This window comes from Bubalus kerabau, chromosome 14 (genome assembly GCF_029407905.1).
Source record: "Bubalus kerabau isolate K-KA32 ecotype Philippines breed swamp buffalo chromosome 14, PCC_UOA_SB_1v2, whole genome shotgun sequence".
Classification (NCBI taxonomy): Eukaryota; Metazoa; Chordata; class Mammalia; order Artiodactyla; family Bovidae; genus Bubalus; species Bubalus kerabau.
Genome location: NC_073637.1, coordinates 40,047,571 through 40,065,159, shown reverse-complemented (window position 1 = coordinate 40,065,159; position 17,589 = coordinate 40,047,571).

The following is a 17,589-nucleotide window of genomic DNA, read 5'->3' as shown; positions in this document are numbered from 1 at the left end:
AAGTAGAACCCTAATGGGCAGTACATGTGCAATCAGATATCCAGAAAGATACAATAAAATCAGCATACTCTGGACCCAGGAAACAAGTTTTTCTAAAGTGTGTCTGACAAGTCAGAATGCCTAAATAATTCCACTAAGTTTATCACAATGAACAGTAATATGCAGATGGCCCCAGAGGAAGATATATCAAAGTTGAGCACAGATTGCACAGATTAATGTTGGGAAAAGAAAAGAGCCAGGCAACAAACACAGAGAACTGGAGAGTAATTGGTTGCCTCCAAAAGCAGACTATTTTTTTAGATTCCACATATATGAATTAATATACAATCTTTGTTTTTCTCTTTCTGACTTCTTCACTCTAAATAATGGCTCTAGTTTCATCGGCTTCACTAGAACTGACTCAAATTCATTCTTTTTCATGGCTGAGTAATATTCCATTGTATATATGTACCAAATTGTGTTGACAAATCTATTTGCAGGAAAGAAATGGAGATGCTGATATAGAGAACAGGCTTGTGGACACAGTGGGGGAAAGAGAGAGTGGGACAAATGGAGAGAGTAGCATCAAGATGTATACACTGCTGCTAAGTCGCTTCAGTCGTGTCCGACTCTGTGCGACCCCAGAGACGGCAGCCCACCAGGCTTCCCCGTCCCTGGGATTCTCCAGGCAAGAACACTGGAGTGGGTTGCCATTTCCTTCTCCAATGCATAAAGTGTAAAGTGAAAGTGAAGTCGCTCAGTCATGTCCAACTCTTAGCGACCCCATGGACTGCAGCCTACTAGGCTCCTCTATCCATGGGATATTCCAGGCAAGAGTACTGGAATGGGGTGCCATTGCCTTCTCTGGATGTATACACTACCATTTGTAAGATAGATAGCTAGTGGGAGTTGCTCCCTCAGGTAGACTGAGGCCCAGTCTGGCTCTCTGTAATGACCTAGAGGAGGAAAGGAGGGTGAGGGGAGGAGGCTTGGGAAGGAGATGATATACATATAATTGTGGCTGAATTGCATTTTTTGTATGGCAGAAACCAACACAACATTGTAAAACAGTTTTCCTCCAATTAAAGAATGAAGAATAAATTATACACACACACACACACACACACACAAAAGGGCTTCCCCAGTGGCTCAGTGGTAAAGAATCTGCCCACAATGCAGGAGATGCAGGTTCAATCCCTGGGTTGGAAAGATCACCTAGAGAAGGAAATGGTAACCCACTTCAAAATTTTTGCCTGGGAAATCCCATGGACAGAGGATCCAGGCAGGCTACAGTCCATGGGGTCACAAAAGAGTTGGACACGACTTAGCGACTAAACAACAACAATAATATATTTTTTAAAAAGCAGAGACTATTTTGGAAAAAGAAGAACTAGGGGTCTGATTATCAAGAACTCTTCTATGACATGATAAGAAGTTTGACTTAATAGTCATGAGGAATATTTCTTCCAGTTCCCATCATCATTATGTCTCCCAGGGGAATAAGGAGAGAAGAGCACATGACAACCTAAACATTCAGTTTCATACAGAATGTTGGTGAAGGAAAACACTACAGTCCTGTTAAATATATGTCCATTTAGATGTGATTTTTTTTTTTTGCTTTAAAATGTGCAATAAATTGGAGAGAATGTTGAGATCTGATGACTAAAAGCTTTGATTTCCAGAATTAATATAACTTTGCCTCCCTAAGCAAGTTTTTATTTCTAGCTAGGATAACATCAGTCCCCAGTTTCCCAAGCAAGGCTTTAGGAATACGTGAACCAGGAAGAGGCATGCCACTGCTTCTTCTGTAACATACTTGGGGAGAGGCATGCAGGTATAGCTGTCCCTCCCCTGAAAGAAACTGCAGGGGAGCATAAGCCCCAACTACACACCCAGGTTCTGGTGATAACCCACCCTACTGGTGACATCCTGAGACCAAACCTGCTCCTCTAGATCTTCCAGAAAGAGTCTTGGGAGGAACCTGTGCACCCACACCATGATTCAGAAGAAGCCACAGGCTTTTCAAGATGAGACAGTCCTAGACCAGAAGTATAGCCTACTGTGGATCCATGCATGGAAATATAGCCTCACAGCAGAGCTGCAACACTTAGTAAATAGCATTCTCATCTTCTAAACTTTCTCTTGTTGAGTGTGCTCCATATACTCCTACAGAGAATAAGGAGGAATCTTAAGACTTTATTCCTACCTGCCCAGATTCTTTCCACCAATTCACAGGAGTCATTGACACCAAGAGCTGTTGGAGTGTCTTAAACAGGCAAATATGTGACCAGATTTATCATAATTAGATCATGATAAATCTTCTGTGTAAGAGAAGGTATAAGGATTTTAGCTATTTAAAAGCCAAAATAAGAAAATTAAAATATCTCTAACTTGTGTCAAAATAATTAAATATATCTATTAATTTTTAAAATAAAACTTTCAGGAAGAAGGACCTAACTACTGATGGTTCCCTACTTACGATGATACATGATTTTCTTACTATTTAATGGTGCAAAAGGAATACACATTCAATAGAAATCCTACTTCATATTTTCAATTTTGATTTGTGATATGCCCTATGACTCTTTCATGAGACTGGGAAGAGCCACAGGTCCCAGTCAACCACACAATCATGAAAATAACCCAATACAGTTACAGCCATTCTGTACCCATACAACCATTCTGATTTTCACCCTCAGTGTGATATTCAGTAAATAACAAATTCCATGAGATAGTTAACACTTTATTACAAAATAAGTTTTGTGTTAGATGACTTTGCCATCTGTAGGCTAATGTAAGTGTTCTGAGCACATTTAAGGTTAGGCAAAACTATGATCTGTTCCCCTGGTGGCTCAGAGGTTAAAGCATCTGCCTGCAATGTGGGAGACCTGGGTTCGATCCCTGGGTTGGGAAGATCCCCTGGAGAAGGAAATGGCAACCCACTCCAGTATTCTTGCCTGGAGAATCCCATGGACGGAGGAGCCTGGTGGGCTACAGTCCACAGGGTCACAAAGAGTTGGACATGACTTAACTTTCACTTTTCACTTTCACTTTAAACTATGATGTTTGGTTAGTTAGGTGTATTAAATCTATTTTTGATTTGTAATAATTTCAACATATAATGTGCTTATCAGGACATAACTCCATCATAAGTGGAGGAAAATCTGTACTCAGATATATCAAATGTTGTTTTCCGTCTATTCTTCTACCCAAGCCGTTATTGCTATAGCCAATAATGTTCTCCCAGGATTTGTTTTGGGAAACAGAGAGGCAGATGCCTATTTGATTTCCCTCCTACTCCACAGATGACCATGAAGAGGACAGACTGTAATCTGTAACTAACTAGCCTACCAGGCACCAAAGACCTGTATTTATTTTGAAAGTGCTCTGACTGGGGCAGTAATAGGCTATGATCATTGTACTATCCTCAAATCACCCTAGTATGAACGATTCTTTTTCATTGACACGATTGAGAAAAATCTGATCCTCCCTGAAATCCTGCATCTGTGGGAAAATGGAGTATGAAATGGCAGTCCACTCCAGTATTCTTGCCTGGAAAATTCTATAGAAAGAAGAGCCTGGTGGACTGTGGGGGTCACAAAAAATTCGACACAACTGAGCAACTGAGCACATACATATTTTGCTTTAGGTGTACCTGGTTACTTTTATTTTTTCTTTATTAAATTTAATTATTCCTTTATATTGAGGGGTAGCTGACTTACTTTTTTTCATTTTTTATTGGTATATAGTTTATTTATAGTGTATTAGTTTCAGGTGTACAGCAAAATTGTACAGTTATACATGTAGGCATTCTTTTTTAGATTCTTTTCCCATATAGTTTACTAGAGAATATTGAATAGAATTTCCTGTGCAATATGGAAGGTCTTTGTGGATTATCTGTTTCATATATACTAGTACGTGTATGTTAATCCGAACCTCCTAATGTATCCCTCCCCAACTTTTCCCCTTTGATAACTATAAGTTTGCTTTTGAAATCTGTGAGTCTGGTTAATTTTAAATATAGATGAAAGAATATGAATAAGTCTGTGAACTCGAGACAATCACTGAATTTCTGAGCCCATTTTCTCATCTTTGTTTTAATGAAGATAGCAAGATAGTTGGTCTAAGGATCAAATGAGGTGTTGTACATAAAGCACCTCACAGAATGGCTGACTTATAAGTGCCACCAAATGGTAATACCACAACACTTTCCGTTCTTATTTGTCAACTGTTTGTGTAAGATGAAATAGAGCAGATTGCTAAGAAGATGCAGATGCTATGATACGTTCTCCATAACTCATTGCCAGGAATTTTCAGCCAACATTTTCTCCTTTTATTTCCAGGCTGCTTGTTTCTGAAAGCTAAGTTGTATGTTTTCTCTAGCTTTCTATCCCCAGAGGATTGCTTATCATCAAAGGTTTGTAAGCTGAAATGTCCTTCGTTTTTTCTCCTAAGAAAAATATTTTTTACACATTTGTCCTTTCTCTAAAGATTCCTTCCTCTTTTTGCGAAGCAAAGGCTTGACCAGGTTTTCTTAACCACTTCCTCTCAACTCCTCCCGTTCTCTGTGCATGGACTGAAAGGTGGACATTGGCAGATATCAGGATATCCTGACCTGTCCCTGCCCCTACCAACCAGAGCCAGCAGCAGTCTACTGCCTGAGGGAGAAAAGGGGAACTTGATTTTCTGTCAGTTAATTTATCTCTTGGAAACAAAATGGGTAGGGAGGAGAGGGTTCTTGAGGGCTTGTCTAGAGTGTCCATTTTGAGCTGTGCAGGAAAAAAAAAATAACTTTTGATTTATACTAAAAAATTAATGTATTAATTATTACTATCAGACACAACCAGAACATTTCACCTTTTTATCATCCTGATCAAATTAGAACTGCCATTATAAATTTATTGCCCCAGCTTATCCTCCATTCCTTCATGCCTCTAAACAACTTCTTTCCTCTGCCTATAATGTGCTTTTCCTCCTCCTCCAGCTGGATAAATCCTAGTACGTTTATTCACTCAACAAGCCTTTATTCAGGGAGATGCCTGGCTGGATGTGTGGGCGTGTGAATCTCCAGGACACAGAAGGTGGTGATGAGTTACAGCTGAGAATAGCAGACATCGCCTGGAGAGAAATGTCAGTTGTGAGAATGAGACCCAGGATGTTTCCTGGGAAACATCCTTATTCAGGCTTCTTGAAAGAGAGGTCAACACTTGATGTCTCTATTACTCATCTCCCTGCACCCCTGGGGTCAACTGATACTGACTTTGCGCATCCGCCAGACCGCCTCCTCCAGGCCGGCGCACTAGCCCTGGATTCTGGGTGTGTTGGCTGCTGAAAGCTCACAGCTGCTTCCATTTTCCAAAGAACTGCCCCCCAACTGACAGGAGTCACTTTGCTCCCTGGGGTGTAAACGGCACCCTCAAGGAGAAGCCCACATCCTGTGACTGATGCTACACAAAAGCTTGGCCTCCTTTCAGTTCCGTGTTTCCAGTCCTGTTTTTAAACTCTCTCATCTTCCTAGACTTACCTTCACCACTCCCCATCCACCCCAGGTATCACAGCTAAAGAACACATTCCTGAAAAGGAACTTAACCACCAAGACTAAGTTTCCCATAGTCTGTTCCTTGGCCCTTCTCTCTCATTTTCTCTCATTTCTCTATGTTGCAATTATCTCATCATGGGTTTGTTTCTATATTAACCTGGATGTGCTTTGATGGCAGGAATGTGTGATTCACCTTGGAATCCCTAAGTCAGGAATACTTCATGGCTCATGCCATTTGTTTAATCAAAATTTGCCAGTGGCACCAGCCCTAAGCCCCTCCCCAGCTGCCCTGAGGCCCAGTCCCACATCAGCAGGCCAGCAGCCACCACAAAAGGCAGAGTCTGTCAGAAAACTGAGTTGGGGGCCCGACCTGGCTACCAGCATACTCACAGTAGTTGCCTACTCCATAGCAAGGGCTACACAGTCTTAACAGGGTACCACTAGAGCACACAGCCTTAGTGATCAGCAGAATGTGCTTCTATTCCCCATAGAATGTTTCCTACATAATGCTACTTCTCCAAGATCAGGAAATATAACTAATCTTCCTAATACATGTAAAAAAAAAAACTCAAAAATTGGGCAAAATTGGGAGACATGGGAATATGTTTCAAATGAAAGTGTTAACTGCTCAGTCATGTCCAACTCTTTGTGACCCCATGGACTGTAGCCCGCCAGGCTACTCTGTCCATAGGACTTTCCAGGCAAGAATACTGGAATGGATTGCTATTTCCTCTTCCAGAGATCTTCCCAACCCAGGGATTGAATCTGCATCTCATGCATTGGCAGGTAGATTCTTTACCACTGAGCCACTTGGGAAGCCCGATATAGGATGAACAGCATAGGGAATATAATCAATAATATTGTAATGACTTTGTAGGGTGACAGATGATAACTAGACTTATCATGGTAATCATTTTGTAATGTAAAAAAAATGTCAATTCATTGTTTTACATCTGAAACCAATATAATATTGTTTGTCAGTTATACATCAAAAAATTTGCTGGGTCAAGGAATGAGGAAATAAGTGATTCTTTGCTAAAGTACTGCCTGTGTATTTAGTAGCTTACTTTGGCCTAAAAGACACAGAGTCTCCATCATTAGATAAAGTACTTGACAACATCTTTAATTTTTTAATGTTTATGTGATGTTTAAATGAAAGAGCATGCTAAGGCAGTAAATTAATTTAATGAGAAAATGCATATGATCACAATGAAGATATTGGCTGACATAAGAACTCAGTGTCAGTTGAATAAATCACTGAACTGGAGGTGATTTCCCATAAAAATATTTCACAGAATTTTTTTCAATTAAAATATCTGTGGGACTATTGGAAAATTATGTAGCCCCTTCCTATATCATCAAATAAGATATACTTTTTTTTTTCCCACAAATTCTTTGCTTCCTGGGTATCCATAGTCTACACTGTACTTAATTGAGACAATTTTTAGAGAGAAATCATCACCAAAGATTCCACCACATTTATACATTACCACCATCCCTGAATTGTGCCTTATGCTTCTCTAACTATAACTGTACCTTTCTTATCTCACTACTGAACTCCTCGAAAGAAACTTCCATTCTCATAGAGCTGATAATCCTTAATCATCACCCAAGACTCAAAAATACCTTCTAAGCATTTTGGAACCTGAATTGTAGAGATTGAGACAGTGAGGAGATTTGCTGCTGATACCGAACACTTTTCATATTGTTGTTTAGTTGCTTCAGTTCAGTTCAGTTCACTCACTCAGTCATGCCCGACTCTGTGACCCCATGAATTGCAGCACGCCAGGCCTCCCTGTCCATCACCAACTCCCGGAGTTCACTCAGACTCAGGTCTATCGAGTCGGTGATGCCATCCAGCCATCTCATCCTCTGTCGTCCCCTTCTCCTCCTGCCCCCAATCCCTCCCAGCATCAGAGTCTTTTCCAATGAGTCAACTCTTCGCATGAGGTGGCCAAAGTACTGGAGTTTCAGCTTTAGCATCATTCCTTCCAAAGAAATCCCAGGGCTGATCTCCTTCAGAATGGACTGGTTGGATCTCCTTGCAGTCCAAAGGACTCTGAAGAGTCTTCTCCAACACCACAGTCCAAAAGCATCAGTTCTTCGGTGCTCAGCTTTCTTCACAGTCCAACTCTCACATCCATGCATGACTACTGGAAAAACCATAGCCTTGACCAGATGGACCTTTGTAGGCAAAGTAATGTCTCTGCTTTTGAATATGCTATCTAGGTTGGTCATAACTTGCCTTCCAAGGAGTAAGTGTCTTTTAATTTCATGGCTGCCATCACCATCTGTGGTGATTTTGGAGCCCAAAAAAATAAAGTCTGACACTGTTTCCACTGTTTCCCCATCTATTTGCCATGAAATGATGGGACCAGATGCCATGATGTTAGTTTTCTGAATGTTGAGCTTTAAGCCAACTTTTTCACTCTCCACTTTCACTTTCATCAAGAGGCTTTTTAGTTCCTCTTCACTTTCTGCCATAAGGGTGGTGTCATCTGTATATCTGAGGTTATTGATATTAATCATGTCCAACTCTGCAACCCCATGGACTGTAGTTCCACCAGGCTCCTTTGTCCAGGGGATTTCTCAGGCAAGAATACTGGAGTGGATTACCATCTCCTTCTCCAGGGAATCTTCCCAACCCAGGGACTGAACCTCTGTCGCCTGCATTGGCAGGCAGATTCTTTACCACTGAGCAACCAGGGAAGCCTACCTTTCACTTTAAAGATCCACAAAATGGAAACAACTAAATGCAGGCTTTCTCTGACCCAAGCAGTTCACAGAGCTAGGTTGACAAGAGGTTCCCTCTACCATTTCAACATTTCACATCCACTAGTTTTTGACAAAATATTTTTTAATTCTGACTTTCATCTGAGCCATGTGAACAGACCTTTATATTTTAAACTTCGTTCAGAGAATATCATGTTTCTCTTCCTCTCATTTCTCAAAGTAGTTCGGTTTTATTACTTTGGACCATCCAAGTCCTTAAACAAGTGCTTAGTTTTACTTTCCTACAAAGGCCATTGTCAAAAAATGAGTTCTTGGGTTCTCCAGATGCCTTATTTCCTTTGGTTTTATGTATCCCTCATCTCTTCTTTCTCCAGTGCCCCAAGGCCAAATCTTTTGTAACAGACATTCGTTCTAATTTTTAACTGATTGTTAATTCAAACATGAGTTATTCTCTCTTTCTCTTGACTGGCAACAATGATAATAAGCAAAACAAGGCAACCTGAAGGCATTACTCTCCCTTTACCAGGAGTCACATAAATCCAGCTCTAATGAACAGGAAGGGAGCAGTCCTTCTCACCATGTGGAAATTTAAGCCAGCAATCCACTCAATCTCTCAGCAAAGTTGCATGGCTATTAAACTTGATAGATCTAAACTTAAAGGCTTTTCAGATCCTTCAGATCCCTGATTGTAATCATGTTAACATGTAAACAGATCACTAGGAAATTGGAAATTTAATAGTTTTACTGAAGGTTTTAATTTTTAAAATGCTTATTCCATACTTTAATTACATTCAGATGCCATGGTGGATTTCTAGTGTACTCAGACATGTCTGAAACAACGAACACAAAAACATTCAGTTACATAGACACTCATAGCAGTAAATGAATAACTGAAACATTTTTCAGGTAGTACCGAACAAATTCACTTTTACATCTCCCTGTCATTGGGGCTTCCCTGGTAGCTCAGATGGTAAAGAATCCTCCTTCAATGCAGGAGACCCAGGTTTGATCCTGGGTTGGGAAGATCCCCTGGAGAAGGGAATGGCTACCAGCTCTAGTATTCTTGCCTGGATAATCCCATGGTCAGAGGAGCCTGGTGGGCTATGGTCCATTGGGTTGCAAAGAGTCAGACACAACTGAGTGACTAACACTTTCACTCTGTCATTAACTATGTCATGTAAAATTAGAATATGACTTTTTTGAAATCTATGATCTGAATTACCCAAGTAATAGCTTCAATTTTCATTTTCGAAATCTGACCAAAAAACAAAGGTGTTTACTCAAGTTTTCAAATGGTCATTAAATATACATTCTACTGGCTTCCCTTGTGACTCAGCTGGTAAAGAATCCACCTGCAGTGCGGGAAACCTGGGTTCGACCCCTGGGTTGGGGAGATGCCCTGGAGAATGGAAAGGCTACCCACTCCAATATTCTGGCCTGGAGAATTCCATGAGTCAGACAAGACTGAACAACTTTCACTTTATTCTACTGGCATTTTTTCAGGATGCTTCTGGAATATCCAAATTGTTTATATAATAATTCATTTTGTTGGACATTTTGGGAACCTGTATTTTCAGTTATTCAACAACATTCACCAGCCACTGGTAAGGTTATATATAAGTGCCAGTTCTAGAGATAGAATGATGAGTAAAAAGAAGAAATTCTCTTGTTCTCATGCAGTTTATAGTAGAGAATGGGAGACAAATAATAAATATATGATGACACAAATTAATGTATATTGATCAACTGTGATGTTTCCTGAAGAAAAGGCATATGTCTTCTTTAAGATATAAATAAGAGGAACCTGACTAAATTGGGGATTTTTCTAACATGGCATTTGTTCTGAATTCTAAAAGATTATGAGTATTTAAGGGACAGTGGGTTGGGACTTCCCTGGTCATCCAGTGGGTAAGACACTGAGCTCCCGATGCAGGGGGCCTGGGTTCAACCCCTGGTCAGGGAACTAAATCCCACATGCCACAAAGAAGCCCCAGTGAAGCCAAATAAGTAAGAACAAATAAATATTTTTAAAAGGAACTGTGGATGAAGGGAGAGGCAAAATGCGGGAGCAGGTCATGTTAAAAGGCCTGACCGAGACCACTGTGGCTGTAGAACAAAGAGAAAGAAGAGTGGAACGTGCTTAGCAAAAACTGAAGTGTAAAGACCTTACAGCCATGTCAGTATTTGTAAAAGGTCTGGCTAGCTGCAGTGTAGAAATGCGTTGGGGTGCAGGGTAAGATTTGGGATTTGGGTCTGTCAATGTGTGAAATGATGGTGACCTTGGCCTCATTAGCAAGACTTGAAAATACTGATGACTCAAAAAATATGGATGGGGATGTCTCCAGATGGTGACAAGACCTTTCCCATCATGGGCAGACAGTGGTAATATAAGTAGTTGATAGAAAGAAAAAAGTACCTCACCTCAGTGCTTAGAACCCTGAGACTCAAACTTATATTCTGGAACATTTGTAATAAATCTGAATCCAGTTTTCCATTCTATAACCTGAAGACATTCTCTACACTCTCAAGGAAACTATACAACTTTGTAGGCACTTTGCCTGGGAATCCTCTTCATTTCCATCCACAGAGGAGGTATTCCTAATTGGGAATGGCTGGTATCTGTAGTCTAGCAAACTAGTGTGCCATGAATGAGTTGCAGTCTGTTGCAAGGAAATGATCCACTCAGCCCTTCCTGGCCAAACCAGGATCTGGAAGGGTGAGAAGTAAGGGCAAAATCATGTTGATACTAGCACTGTCATCTGAAGATCTTATGGGAGCACCCAAGAGGGGTGGTTTTAAAGGGGTGTCTAATGATTCCTGCTAACAGCAAAGTGGAAGCAAAGCCCAGCACTTGCTGCTTTGTGTTAAGGTTCTGAGTGAACCAAAAGCTGCTATTCTACCTGGCCACCCATTATGGCAGCCAGCTGCTCAGTATTGCCGTTGTGTTCAAGGGGTCAGGGAGTTGCTGGAGAAGTTCCTGTTTCAGGTGCCCAAGGAATATGCATACAGCGGAAGAAGCATTAGTCTGGGGCTAGGCAGAATGAAGGAAGCCTTATTTGGTCCCCCGTAACAATGTTTATTTAACTTATATGCAGAGTACATCATGAGAAACGCTGGACTGGAAGAAACACAAGCTGGAATCAAGATTGCTGGGAGAAATATCAATAACCTCAGATATGCAGATGACACCACCATTATGGCAGAAAGTGAAGAGGAACTCAAAAGCCTCTTGATGAAAGTGAAAGAGGAGAGTGAGTGAGAAAGTTGGCTTAAAGCTCAACATTCAGAAAACAAAGATCATGGCATCTGGTCCCACCACTTCATGGGAAATAAATGGGGAAACAGTGGAAACAGTGTCAGACTTTATTTTTCTGGGCTCCAAAATCACTACAGATGATGACTGCAGCCATGAAATTAAAAGACTCTTACTCCTTGGAAGGAAAGTTATAACCAACCTAGATAGCATATTCAAAAGCAGAGACATTACTTTGCCAACAAAGGTTCATCTAGCCAAGGCTATGGTTTTTCCTGTGGTCATGTATGGATGTGAAAGTTGGACTGTGAAGAAGGCTGAGCGCTGAAGAATTGATGCTTTTGAACTGTGGTGTTGGAGAAGACTCTTGAGAGTCCCTTGGACTGCAAGGAGATCCAACCAGTCCATTCTGAAGGAGATCAGCCCTGGGATTTCTTTGGAAGGAATGATGCTAAAGCTGAAACTCCAGTACTTTGGCCACCTCATGCATAGAGTTGACTCATTGGAAAAGACTCTGATGCTGGGAGGGATTGGGGGCAGGAGGAGAAGGGGACAACAGAGGATGAGATGGCTGGATGGCATCACTGACTCGATGGACATGAGTCTGAGTGAACTCCGGGAGTTGGTGATGGACAGGGAGGCCTGGCATGCTGCGATTCATGGGGTCGCAAAGAGTCGGACACGACTGAGCGACTGATCTGATCTGATCTGAACAATGATTATGGGCTTCTTTGGTTTCTCAGACAGTAAAGAATCAGCCTGCAATGCGGGAGAACCAGGTTTGATCCCTGGATCAGGAAGATCCCCTGAGAAGGGAATGACTACCTACTCTAGTATTCTTGCCTGGAGAATCCCATGGATAGAGGAGCCTGGTGGGCTACAGTCCATGAGGTCTCAAAGAATCAGACATGACTGAGAGACTAATGGTTATAGGAGGTGGACCCAAATATGTATCTTTGCATTTTACCTAATTTTAGTAAAGTCATCCAAGGCTGATGTGGGGTAACTGTTCTATAATATCTGTGTGAAAATTATGAATTCATCACTAATTTGAAATATTTGATGTAGAAAAGGTCAGCTGGACCCAAAATCAGTTTGTATTAATACAAGAATCTTTAACATGGTGTTCATCAGTGGAAGGAAAAGAACTTATAATAACAGGTAAAATATAGCATCAGATTTTTTTAATTTTTAGATGATTCCAAGAAAATTTTTATATGTTAACTGATTTTGCAAACTGTTTTTCAATATTGATATAATTGTAGAGATAATCACTGAAATAGGAATTATCTATTTAAAATATCTAAATGGTTTATATAATCTATCTAAAATTTAAACAGAAGAAAGCTCAATTTTCTCCAAAATTTGTGATGTTTTATCAAAATCTCATAGTCACGTGTTCCTTAAAAATTTGTAAATATTTTTATAATTATATGTCAGTCAGTTCAGTCACTCAGTCATGTCTGACTCTTTGTAACCCCATGGACTGTAGCATGCCAGGCTTCCCTGTCCATGACCAACTCCCAGAGCTTGCTCAAACTCATGTCCATCAAGTTGGTGATGCCATCCAACCAACTCATCCTCTGTTGTCCCCTTCCCTCCTGTCTTCAATCTTTCCCAGCAGCAGGGTCTTTTCCAATAAGTCAGTTATTCACATTAGGTGGCCAAAGTATTGGAGTTTCAGCTTCAGCATCAGTCCTTCCAGCAAATATTCAGGATTGATTTCCTTTAGGATCACTAATTATATGTCACCAAACACTATATAGAGGCCTCAAATCTCTTTCAGCTTACCTCAATGTGCTCTATCATTTTATGCACTTCCAAAAGTTTGTTTAGATCCCTTAATGGAAGATGGTAAGGTAAAACAAACAAACAAAAAACAGTTTTTATTCCTGGACCCATATGGTTTGAAAATACATGTATTTGTTTTTTGCTACTTCCATCTACACTCACCCAACTTTTGTCGATTTCCTTCCATAGGTCCCTTAAACTCCAAAAAGTTTAAACTCCACAGCTTAAACTCCAAAAAGAAAATTATACTTTGATCTTCCTTCACATTTCTGATCAAATTATATTTTAGTGATTGAGAAAAGTGTATGAAATCCCATTGACAGCTACAATCAGAATTGAAGTCAGAAATATATAACACAAATGAAAAGCAAATACAAAAGTTTCATGATGGCTACAAAGGAATTTTTAAGGGAAAATGCTTTATAAATGTGAGTCTATAAAAAGAAATATCAACAGATTATTCAGATGCTTTTACTAACATTTTTGTGAATGAATAAATAATAGTTTTCAATATACAATATTGGAGTTTGTCAACTATACAAGCTCAAGAAAATTCATCACTCTTACAGAAGTTCAGGTAGGAAATAGCTGGAGATCTGAATTCTAAAAAAATATAAGTGAAGAGCCAGTTGTGTCCTTAACTCATTAGTAGTTGTGGAGATCTGATTAGTAGTAGCTGGAGATCTGATTAGTAGTGGAGATCTGATTAGATCTGATGTGGAGATCTGATTAGTAGTAGCTGGAAATCTGAATTCTAAAAAAATATAAGTGAAGAGCCAGTTGTGTCCTTAATAGGACACAACTCATTAGTAGCAAATACTTCATTTCAATAACAGACAGGTTCCACAAAAGTACTCCTGCGCATTTAAAGTGAGCCAATTTAATCACACCACACTGGTTGCCCAGTAAGAAAGATCAAGAACATGCCTGAAGTGAAATCAACCCCTTGGAACTTTGGTCAAAGTGACATAAGCCCAGGAATTTGGCTGTGGCAACAATGATGTTGAAAAGAATGATATGCTTTCAGTGTGAAGAGAAACATTTGGCCATTGGATGGTGCCCTAGAAACTATATAAAATGTTTGTGGCTAATTGTTCCCAGAACAAAATGGAAAATCAGTTGGACCAAAATGTTCATGATTTTCCTCTTTGCCAAAGTTCAAATATATATTAGTTCTCTACTAAACATTGCCAATTAGTCACAAGCTGGATCTTTTGGGTAGTGCTGTAAATAGTTTTTGGAAAGGTAATACAGCCAGGGTGCCAAACATAATGAGTATAACCAGAGCAGGCAAGGCTTGGCTGTGGTGCTTCTGAGGTGGTTGAAAGGAAGTGCTATTCTAATTTTATTATTGGAAATTGTGCTTTTCTAATTTGATAACTCAAGCAACCTTGAGCAAGATTTCTCTTTCCCTGGCTTGATCAATGTTCATATAGATCACCAAGCAGTTCGTTTAGCAGTTGAGATAGATCTCTCCTATAAAGAATTCTTGGAGAAGGAAATGGCAACCCACTCCAATATTTTTGCCTAGAGAATCCCATGGACAGAGGAGCCTGGCAGGCCACAGTCAATGGGATCACAAGAGTCGGACACGATTTAGCGACTAAACCACCACCACCACCATAAAGAATTCTATTCCAAGACCCAAAATAAATGAGTCACAGACCCAATTTATTTCTTTTCACATATTTGTGCTGTTAACAACAATCCCTAGCTTCCCTCAAGTCTTTGATTACTTATCACGGGTAGAGTATGTTGGCCACAGTCCTAGAGATACGGCAAGTTTTATGTTAGTACCTAACTTCAGTGAAGGATATGATGTGTATAAGATCCTAAAAGATGAGGAAAATTCTGATGTGCAGAAATGTAGAGGAAAGTTATTCTTAAAGAAAGCTTTGAAACTTATGAACACAAATGGTGAAAAGAGAACCAGTGGTCTTTCTTGGTTCTGTTGGATCAGAAGACTTTGTCTTTGCAAAGGCAAAATTAAGAAGTGAAGGTAGAAAAAGAGGATAAAGTTATTTTGAACCAAGTTCTGAAATCACCAGGCTAAGGAATTCATTCTTTTTTTTTTTTTTTTAGGAATTCATTCTTTAGGCTTTGAGAGAGAGTTTTTACATAAAAATTAACAATGATTAAATCATATTTAAAAGGTTGATTTGGCAGAGATATGTAGGATAGATAAAAAGATAAAACGGAAGCAAGAATTTAAGTCAGAATGTGTTCTTTAAAAATCCTAATGTGATACAATGAAAGTCTAAATTAGAATAGTATAAACACTAGAGAACAATCATTGATTGCAGAAGAGATTTGAAGTAAGAAAATCAACAGGATGTAGCAACTGATTGGATAAGATGAAGACATAAAGAATAAAGCATGATAGGTATTCAGCCTAAGAAGCTGGGAAATTGGTGAAACCATTAACACAATAAGGAAAATCAAGGGATCTGGTTTGGGAGATATTAACAAGGTGATGACTCTTCTAGAGACTCTAAGTTGAAGGTGTCAGTGCTCTATGAAGGTGCTTAGCAGGTAGCTAGATATTTATACCTGTAGCTCAGAAAAATGATTCTGCTGCATTAAGGTGATGATTGCTGTTTTGAAGTGGAAGGTATCCCTCAAGGATACAACCTTGACAAACACTAATTTGGATCAGGAAAAAGTAGAGCTATGGAACATTACAGAGAAACTGTGATCAGAAAAGATGCAGAATTCCTTGTAGCAACACCTATAAATTCAAGAGGTAATGGACTGAACAGTGAGGAAGCCAGATAGCATGAGGCTAAGCTTAGGTATGTACCAGAGAGTAGTGAAAAATCCCAGATATAGACTCTTCCAGAAGTTTGGAAAAGGGAAAAAATTGGGATAGGGCAAGGTTTGAGGAGACGGCAAGTAAGTGAAAAAGTTTTGGAGTGATTTTTTGCAGAAAGAGAAAGAAATAGGGATTGAGAGATATTTTATCACATATCCCAAAAAAAGAGTTGAGAATGTCCAAAATTGACATTCATGGGTAGCTCCATCACCTTGTAGGCAGGTAGTTCCCTCCATCACTCTGTAAGCCTTGTTGTTTTGTATAACTCCTTGTCTCAATGAAAGGCAAGCCAAAAACCTAGTAGTCATTATTGGTATTTCTCCCTCCTTCATTTCACATATCTAACTCCTTATTGTCACATATACCTCTTAGATAGCTCTCAGATTCATCTATTTCTCTTTTTCAACACACATCCCAATCTCTATGATCATAATTTTTCTTCTAGACCATCTCAGTATTGCCGTAAATAGTTTCCCTATGTTCATTTCTATCCATTTCTAGTCTGTTCTATATACATCAGTCAGAGTAAATATGAAATTCAACTCTAACTGTGTCACTCATGTGCTTAAGATACCTAAATAGATTTAACTTTAGAGTAAATTCTAAAATTCAAAAAAAAACAAACAAATTTTAATTTCGTCTACAAAGTCCTGAGTAGTGTATCTTCTTGCCTGTCTCTTCAGTCTCATCCCATTCTCCTCTCCCCCACACCCTGTGTGCTCCAGCTACATGGGCCTGTCTTCTGTTATTCATATTGATTGTTCCTTTTCTTGCCATATGGCCTTTGCACGTCGTCTCACTGTGTAGAATGCCCCCAGTTTGCCTGGTTGTTGCCTCTCCATCCTCGATTTAATTATCATTCCCTCAGGGAAATTTCACTGACCTTTCCAAGTCAAACATAACTTTTATAGTACCAGAAGCCTCTCCCTTCTGGCCCTTATTGATTATTCATTCTTTTAACAAATCTCTGCTGCTGTTGCTGCTAAGTCACTTCAGTCGTGTCTGACTCTGTGCGACCCCATAGACGGCAGCTCACCAGGCTCCCCCGTCCCTGGGATTCTCTACAGAGTGCCTAATATTCAGATCAGATCAGATCAGATCAGTCGCTCAGTCGTGTCCAACTCTTTGTGACCCCATGAATCACAGCACACCAGGCCTCCCTGTCCATCACCAACTCCCGGAGTTCACTCAGACTCATGTCCATCGAGTCAGTGATGCCATCCAGCCATCTCATCCTCTGTCATCTCCTTCTCCTCCTGCCCCAATCCCTCCCAGCATCAGAGTCTTTTCCAATGAGTCAACTCTTTGCATGAGGTGGCCAAAGGACTGGAGTTTCAGCTTTAGCATCATTCCTTCCAAAGAAATCCCAGGGCTGATCTCCTTCAGAATGGACTGGTTGGATCTCCTTGCAGTCCAAGGGACTCTCAAGAGTCTTCTCCAACACCATAGTTCAAAAGCATCAATTCTTTGGCGCTCAGCCTT